Raw genomic sequence first — 8,824 nt, forward strand, 5'->3', positions numbered from 1 at the left:
GCCCCGACCTTCGTCTGCCCCCACCCTTCTGTGTTAATACAGAACTTTTGGGACTAACCAATGTGTGTGGGACCAACCATGGACCAGGTGAGCCCTGCCCCTCCACAGCACAGTGGTCACTCAGCCACCTGCTTGCTGTGAGTCTCCAGATCACTGCATGTCCCTGAGTGTTTGTTTCTCTGAACATGGGGAGAGCCTAGGCCCAGCTTCATAGGGTTATCGTAGGGACTTGGGGCTGCGGGATGGGGGTTCCTTCCCGGGAAAAAGCCCGCTGGGAGCCTGGACTCTGGAGAGCTGTGCTGGAGGAGCTGTGGTTGTTCCAATTGGCCATTTTCTCTTCTGTTAAAGAAACTTGTGCCATATTTGTGATTCTCCTCAGGGCTTAGGCTAAGCTATTTTCTCTTTTGATAAAGACGTTGGAGATTCCATTAGGGGTCTCTGTCCTGGGTGAAGCCAGATCAGAAATCCCAGGGGTGAGCAGGGGGACCCCAGGCTCAGCCAGCCTTCTGAGATGGGGGTGGTTTGGGCTCATTCATTCAGCAAAGGCCCTGACCACAGGATTGCACTCCAGTGCTTCCTTCTAGTCAGGAGTGATTTCAGTCACACTGGGCTGCACAGGCAGGTAGCATCCACAGTACACCCCATATGACTTCTTCCTCAAAGTATCTATGATCTACACATATTATGAAGTAGAAAGTGGGTCTCTGGACCAGCAGAAAAAGTGAACGGGCTTTGGATCAGAGCCTTAAGGGGAGTATGGGGACTGTGAATTGGAGAAGCTGGCACAACCTGGATCTCATGCCTTGTGAGATTTCTGCAAGAGGGCAGTCGTCTGAGGGCTTCTGCTAGAAAAAAGGGAGGGAGTCAGAAAGCTGTGCGTGTGGGTTGGGTGGTGTGGGTGAGTGGGGACCGGGCTGGACCACACAGAAAAGAGCTCCCAGAGGCTGAGCTTAGGCAGAAGCACAGAGCCACGCAGGTCAGTGCCCATGGCCTGCAGTCTGGAGGGCTTCCTGGGGTGGGGCCTTGAACTGGGACTTCAGTGATGGAGATGGGAGGTTCCTTCCTTGGAAGGCACACAAAGGTAGTCATGGTGGTAACATGTTCTATTCTTGAATCTACAGAAGCAGCTCCAGAACAAGATGAAGAAACACCTAAAAGGGAAACACCAACTCTGGAGCCCTACCCTGAGCCAGAGCAGGCTCCAGGCACAGCTGTCACTGAGCTTCTAGTGTGGACCCACCTGTAGCTTGTGAGCCGCTCGCCTGAGCTCTTATGAAGTCTGTGGTGCCAGGTCCTGGGCCACAGAGTGTGTCAGCTGCCACAGCAAATTGGGCTCCAACACCCCCTTTATGTACAGTTTTAAAATATTTGTGTTTATTTTATATATGCTTACAATGTTACTGTATTTTTCTCATACGATTCAGTAACCTACAGTCTATTTTAAAGAAAATGTAATGAAATACTGTTAAACATAAATTTAATTTCTATTCTATAAAATGTAACTCTACAACCCTTCAGAGCCTTAAGAAACTCTGTTGCTTCTGGGCCTCCATCCTGTTACTATCAGTCATAGGTTGGGAAGTATTAGCCTCTCAGGAGCCATCTGCTCTATGAATGATGCTCTTGAGGCCCAGGACAATGAGACTTTAGGGGAAATTGACTGAGAAGCATTGGGGCAGGGACCCTTTATATCAGGGCTGCCCCTGGGAACTCACATTTTTTTTTGACCTCATATCCCAGCAGCACATGGGCCAAGCATGGCCTTAAGCACCCCTGGCGTCCACATTGCAGAATGCTGTAGGGCAGTGGTTCTCAACCTTGGCTGCACATTAGAATCATCTGGGAATCATCTTAAAGTCCTGATTTCTGGGCCTCATCCTCCGGAAATTCTGTTTCTTTTTTATGGGGTGAGACCACAACATTAGTAACAAAGAGACAGAATTTCCAGAGGATGAGGCCCAGAAATCAGGATTTTAAAAAGATTTCCAGGTGATTCCAATGTGCAGCCAAGGTTGAGAACCACTGCTCTAGGGTTTAGCCAGCAGCAAGCAGTTCCTGAACACTGACTTCCACCTGTACCTGCACAGAAACTCCACCCTGCTCCACAGGCACTGAACAGCATTCTGAGCATCTCCTCTGTCCGCCCACAGCACTGAAGAGGGGACAGGGAATGTCCCAGGGCCCGGGGTCCACACTCATCTCCTCCACAGGCACTGCTTCCAAGTCTCCTCTGGGGTCCGCGTCTCTCTCCACCCTCAGTCCCTGAGCTCTGGTTCAGCTGGGCTTTTTCCTGAGGCTCTTCTGTCTCACCAGAGCCAGTAGCAATTCTTTCTCATGCCCCAAGTCTGAACAAGGTTGTGGAGACAGCCTGGCTTCTCCATTTACATCAGGCCTCTTCACCGCTCCAAATCACCCTGTAGAGAAAGGACTGACACCCTTCTAGGCACCATGCCCTGGAAAAAGCTGCAAAGTCTCTGAACAAATGGGAATAAGCTTTGTACCAGGCATACAACCCATGCCCTCAAGATGAGCACCTCTCTGGGCTGACAGTGGTACTAAAAAATTTCTAGTGGAATGTGACAACTCCTATGGCTGACATGGTACCATAAGCATTGAGAACAGGAGCCCATCTGGGGACCATACACAAGGCTCTTTAGGATGAGATTCCTAAAGCAAACCGGAAGATGAATAAGGATTTGTCTACCCACTTTATCCTGATTTTTCATGTGCCATGGCAATTGAGGGAAGCATTGTGAGATTAAACAAAGGCTGGAGAAGTAAAGGGAGGGTAGGTCTACCTTAGAGGCCATGGGCCTTTGTACATTTAGATTTGCTGTTAACAATATTAACATTCAGTAGTTGGGATGGACCAGAATTTGAACAAATATATTTAACAAAAAGAAAATGGTTTTAGAGTTAGTCCTGTGTGCTGGAACTGCTAAGTACTAGGGACCAGTGATGCTAAAGTCTTTTCATCATGATTTTCGTTGGAATACAGATATATGAGAACAATGAAATCATGTGGTTCCCATAGTACAAGTGGGCTTAGGGTGACAGGAAGAGGACATTTCTTTGTGGAGAAGTATTGTGCATCCACTTCCAAAGAGAGCGCCTATAGAGAACTTTCCATTTCTAGTCAGTGGAGATAAATGATAGTAACCAGGCAAGCCAGGCATTGAGAGACATTTCAGGCAGAGTGAAGAATTAGAAAAATAGAATTGAGTCAGGAAACAATAAGGGATGTGGGGGGTGAGCTTGCAAGTACTGGGATCTTCAGGAGGTTGGTTCCCAGGACTGGAACAGGGATGGCTGAGCAGAGAGCAAGTCAGACACCAGCTCTGGGAGCCCTTGCATGATGGTCCCTAGCAGTGACCCGCAGTCCTGGTGCAGGAGGAGAGAAGGGGAGCAGATGTTCCTGCGTTGGAGAGCAGGTGGAATGAGAAGCAGAAGGGCATGGACAATAGTAAGGAGAGAGTGAGGTGTAGGTGGTTAGACGTCACACATGTCCTAAATGATGAAAAGCTGCAGAGTATGGTGAGGACAAGATGTCCATGAAGTGGAGGGAGGTGATGGTCTCAGCACTGAGGTGCTAATGAAATGGTGGGAGTAAGAGGTGGATGAGGCAACCTCAAGGACAATCCCGAGTTTCCTGCAGGTGAGACAGAAGGAGATTTTGGAGACAGTTGCCTATTTTGTCCCTAAAGAATGTGGCCTGATTGATGGGTTAGTAGGAGCCTATGGTAGAAGGTAGTAGTTACCAACCTGGATGATGGAATCTCAAGGAGGGGGGATGCTCCTGAAGCAACAGAAGCATGTCTGGAGGAGGCCCTGAGTATACAGGTGAGTGCTGACTGGCCTGCTGGCGCCATGGAGACACCCATATCTGTGGGAAGAGCCAGCGTTCCTCAGGTAGCCCGTGTGTCCTGCTTGTTTCTGAAATCCTCAGCTGCTAGCATGCTTTATGATCTTGAAAAGCCCAAGGGTAATGACATGACCCTTCAGATGACAGATAAAGGGCCTGGTTATTTAGGATGCCCAGCATAGCTCTCCACTTTCCCCTCAGTGCCCTCTCCTCCCTGCTCCCCTACAGCCCTGTCTGCTCACTGGGAACCCGGAGGTTGTCTGCAATCCAGGCCTAGCTTCACTCCTCATACTTGGAGCACCATCACCAAGTGCTTTCCCTAGACTCCCAGCTCCTGGTTTTTAAGAAACCATTGTGAGAATCAGCTCAGCTAACAGGGTGACTCTCTCACCTCCATAGGGACATGCACACAGTCTTAAATACACACAGATGCACACTGAGAGAACACACAGCTCAGGAGCCCAGGGCACAGGACTAGGGAGCCAGGCCTCTCGGCACAACTGTCTCATTCCCAGTGCTCACATGTCCCCAATCCACAGAACCCCTGTTTCACTGGTGCCCTCTTCCCTATGTACTCCGCATCATGCTGGGGCAGAAGCTGGTAGGCATGAGGCACCGTGTTGATAGCTGGGCTCCTGCTCACTCACTGAAGTTCCTTGATTCTCAGATGCGGATCCAGACTTGAGAAGGGAAATCATGGCTGGGGCCAGCAGAATGCTTTGTGCTGCTCACCCCTGGGACCTGGCATGTGGGCTGTACTAGGGAGCAGGGGAAACTGGACAAAAGGCCCTGCTGAGAGAGAGGGTCACTATGCTGGAGGCCAGTGGGAGGGTGCCTTGCTAGCACCTTCCTGGGTAAATTCCCCCTGCAAATTTCAACAATTATATTCACCAGGAGTGGCGGTTTGACAGCATATGTAGGCAAAGAAAAGCAGCAAAGGGGCCATATCTGGGAGAGGAGACGCTTTACTGATACTCAGGGTCTCAGAGGCCTGGGGTTGAGTTGGGCTCACTGGCTTCTCCCAAAAGGGTGCTGCTCCGTGGCTCTGATTGTGGCAGTCCATGGCTGTGTCCCCACCAAGCACACAAACTCAGAACACAGGACATGTCTTCACTCTTGTCCCTTTCCTCAAAGATATGGGACAAGTCATTTTCTCAGAAGAGCCCCAAATCTCAACTTAAGGTGACAGAGTCAATGGATCATGAAAGGGTCAAACAAAGTAGTAGACAGTGAGCAGAATTTCAGGTTCCAATAGGGACAGAGAGGGGCCAAGTCAGAACAGCCTCATTTCTCTGTGGACTGAGCAGGTGCTGAGCTGAGGTTGGGTGGGCGGGACGATGGTGACTGTCACAGACTTCAGGTTACGGGACAGTTGCTGAGACTGGAGGTGAAGCCCCTTCAATCACACACGTTTCTCTTCCCATAAATACTAAGATGCCTGCTGTGCCCCTGCAAGGCCTTGGGGGTTGCACCAGTGAACAACTGACCTGCAGGTTCCTGTCTCAGAAGACACACTTGTAGAGGGTACAGACCTCCCACAGACACACACCTCTAACCAGAGATGAGCAAGCAGCCAGCCTGGTTCTGCTGAGATCTCCTGCCAGTCACTGTCCTCAGGTCTCCCAAGTTTCAATGACAGTTCCATGTTCTAATGGTAGGACCACTTGCTAACTAAAGATCATTATCACCAAGACAGGGCTACATGATTGACAGATATCTCTAATACTTCACTTGTAAGGTCAGAGATACTTTACAGAGAAAGATCTTTATACATGGCTGGAGGGAGAGAGGTAGTTAAGGAGGTGCATATACAAGGTGGGACACATGATTTTACATGTCTGTGTCACAAGTGACAGCTGCCAGGCAGTTGATCTTATTATTTTTCTTACTTACAGCGGATTTACATTAACTTCCAAATTAAATTGAAGAAAAAAATCAAATGAATATTTCTTAGAGAAATCCTTAAAGTTCATGAAGCACCTTCTGAAAAAAGGCTAACTTGTGAAAGGTGGAAGTGCATCAAGGTCATTGTCATGAGCTGCAAATGCACTGCCCTCCAGTGGACAAGTGAGACATGGCACACATGTTGTGGGGCTCATGGTTCTGACAGCAATAGAAGCAGACACCAAACTGAGCCTTTGCCTGGGCTTGCGTGTAGGCCAAAATAAAATCAGTCAGAGTCAATATTGTGGGGTGCCTTCCAGTAGAAGTCATTGTCCTGTCACTTCACACTAGGAAGACACAGGCTTTGTCCCAGGTCTGGTATTTCACGGAGTCTGCATTGAGCTCCTGAGTCAGGCCCTGGATTCCAGGACAGAAAAGCCAGACAAGGTCCCAGTTCCTCGACTCCAGGGCAGGGGCAGGGAAGTGTGGGGATAATGGGCCTTCATCACAGTGCCTTTTGTCTGGTTGAAAACAATATACATAAACCAAAGCATGTTGATGGAAGCTGCCCTTGTCAGTGGAGAGGAAAGGGACTGATGAATGACATGGCAGACTTGGCGGATACAATCCCCCAGCATGCACTTCTCTATGACCTGTCCCCTCGGGCTGATGGAAGCACATGGGGTGAGGTCCTACGGATGAAGAAGGCTCATGAGGGAAGAGCTCTGGGTTCTTGAGTGATGACAGAAGGATGCATCTCTCCAATCTGACATCCTCCCCGCAACCACCAGCACTGGTATGACACGCTATGAAGATTTTCGGGGATTTTTCCATAATTCAGCATAAGTTAATCCCCCCTAAGAGGATTAAACCACAGGATGAACTTACATGGTTATCCTTCTAGGCCATTTAAAATGACAAAGTCAATTTGGCTCTAAGAACTGAGCTGTTCTGTAGTGTTTGGATCTGCCTTTCTGTTCCCTCAGCAACTGTGTCCTGAGCACTCACACTGGTCCATGAGGAGAAACCATAGGGCCTGCCCTCTAGAAGCTCATAGGCTGCAGGCAAGGTAGACACAACCACGCAGAAACAGCCACATGATAGGGAAGAGCAGTGGCTGTGTAGAAAGGGAGTAGGTGCTGAGAGGAGGGCTGGAGGCTTCTGGGCGAGGGGCTGAAAGCCTGCACTGAGGTGGCATTTATTTTCACATCAGCAGGACCAGAAAGAGCCAGCCCTGCACACACTCAGGTGTAGTTAGCCTGGGGGAAGGCACAGCTAGCTGTGCAGACACTTAGAGGCAGTAAGTGTCTGGATAGAGAGGAGGTTAGAAAGATGGACGCATGGCTGGAGGGAACTGGGAGGAGATAAGGGAGGGTTCACTTAGAGGCAGTAAGTGTCTGGAGAGGAGGTTAAAAAGATGGACGCATGGCTGGAGGGAACTGGGAAGGAGATAAGGGAGGGTGGGAGGGCAGGCTCAGGGCCTGGTGTGGGATGACTGTGCTAGTGATCTATTGCTGAGAGTTACCCCACACTACAGACTTAATCAACAGACATATATTAACTCACAAGTCTGTGACAAGGAATCCCGCATGGCTCAGCTGGGACTACTGTGGTCTCACCTGAGGCAGGGTATGTCACTGAGGATCTGAGCTCACTCGGGGTTTGGGGGGCTTTAGGATTCAGTTTGGATGGAAGGCCTGACTCCTCTCTATCTGTTGGTTTCATTCAGTGCTAGGCCATGAGGGTCTCTCCAGATAGCCACTCACAGCACAGAGGCTTATTCCTCAGTGTGGCCTGAGAGACACAGAGGTAGAGAGAGAGACAGACAGAAAGACAGAGAGAAAACAGTTCAGTGTGAGCAAGTGTGAGGCAACGACTTTTTAGAAAACAAAAATTGATTTTATAGAGCAAGGATGGGAAAGAGACAAGTAGAGAAACATCCATGCAAGAGAGCAGCATCGATTAGTTGCCTCCTGTACCCGCCCCAACCAGGGATTGAACCTATAACCTAGGCATGTTCCCTGTCATGGAATTACACCAGCAACCTTTTGGTGCACAGAATGACACTGAACCAACTGAGTCTCTCTGGCTGGGCCAGGCACTGACGTTTAGAACCAAGTCATTGAGGTTGTGTTGGATCCCTTTGCCGTCTTCTCTGCAGGCACTACTGACACCCACACTTAAGGGGATGGCACACATTCACACCACAGGAGGAAGGTGAAGACCACGGGGAGTCCCTGAGGAGAGAACTGCTAACCTGAGAGGTCCATGCCTTGCCCAGGATCACAGATGGTCAGAATGTAGGGCCTGAAGTAAACTCAGCTGTGTGTCCTCAAATTTGGGATCCTAGGTGGACCCAGGTTTTCTCAGGGGCTCTGGTAAAGGCTGTGCTGGTAGAATCAAGTGCAGACATGGAGATGGCATGGGGGAGACAGTGGGCATTTGGCAGCATAAACAGTATTTGTCTGAAAAGACGCTCAGATCTGGAATCTCAAAGGTGCACCTCTGTCCACAACCCACCAACAGTGGAGAAAGGCAGGCCCCCTTATGTTGAGCTCATGCTTACGCAGTCCTGAATCACATCCTCATTGGATAACTGGGAATTGGAAGCCCGTAGTCAGGCAGGGATTGGCCAGAGTACATGGCATTCAGGGTCCAGAGTTTAGGAAAGTTCAGACCATCTAGGCCAGTGATGGCGAACCTATGACACGGGTGTCAGAGGTGACACACGAACTCATTTTTTGGTTGATTTTTCTTTGTTAAATGGCATTTAAATATATCAAATAAATAACAAAAATATAAATCTTTGTTTTACTATGGTTGGTGGGATTAGAAGAAAAGTATATGTGACACGGCAACAGAGTTAAGTTAGGGCTTTTCAGAGCTCAAAAGGTTCGCCACCACTGTTCTAGGCCAAGGCTCCCACCTCCACCACAGAGTTGGTTTGGAAATTAGAAATCCTGACCTATTTGGCAGCTCCTGCCTGTTCCTCCTTATGTGGGGGCTGTTTTGTTCTGGGATCCAGAAAGGGAGCACTGGTACGCGCACGTGTGCGCGCGCGCACACACACACACACAC

Source organism: Myotis davidii, unplaced genomic scaffold (assembly GCF_000327345.1).
Source record: "Myotis davidii unplaced genomic scaffold, ASM32734v1 scaffold398, whole genome shotgun sequence".
NCBI lineage: Eukaryota > Metazoa > Chordata > Mammalia > Chiroptera > Vespertilionidae > Myotis > Myotis davidii.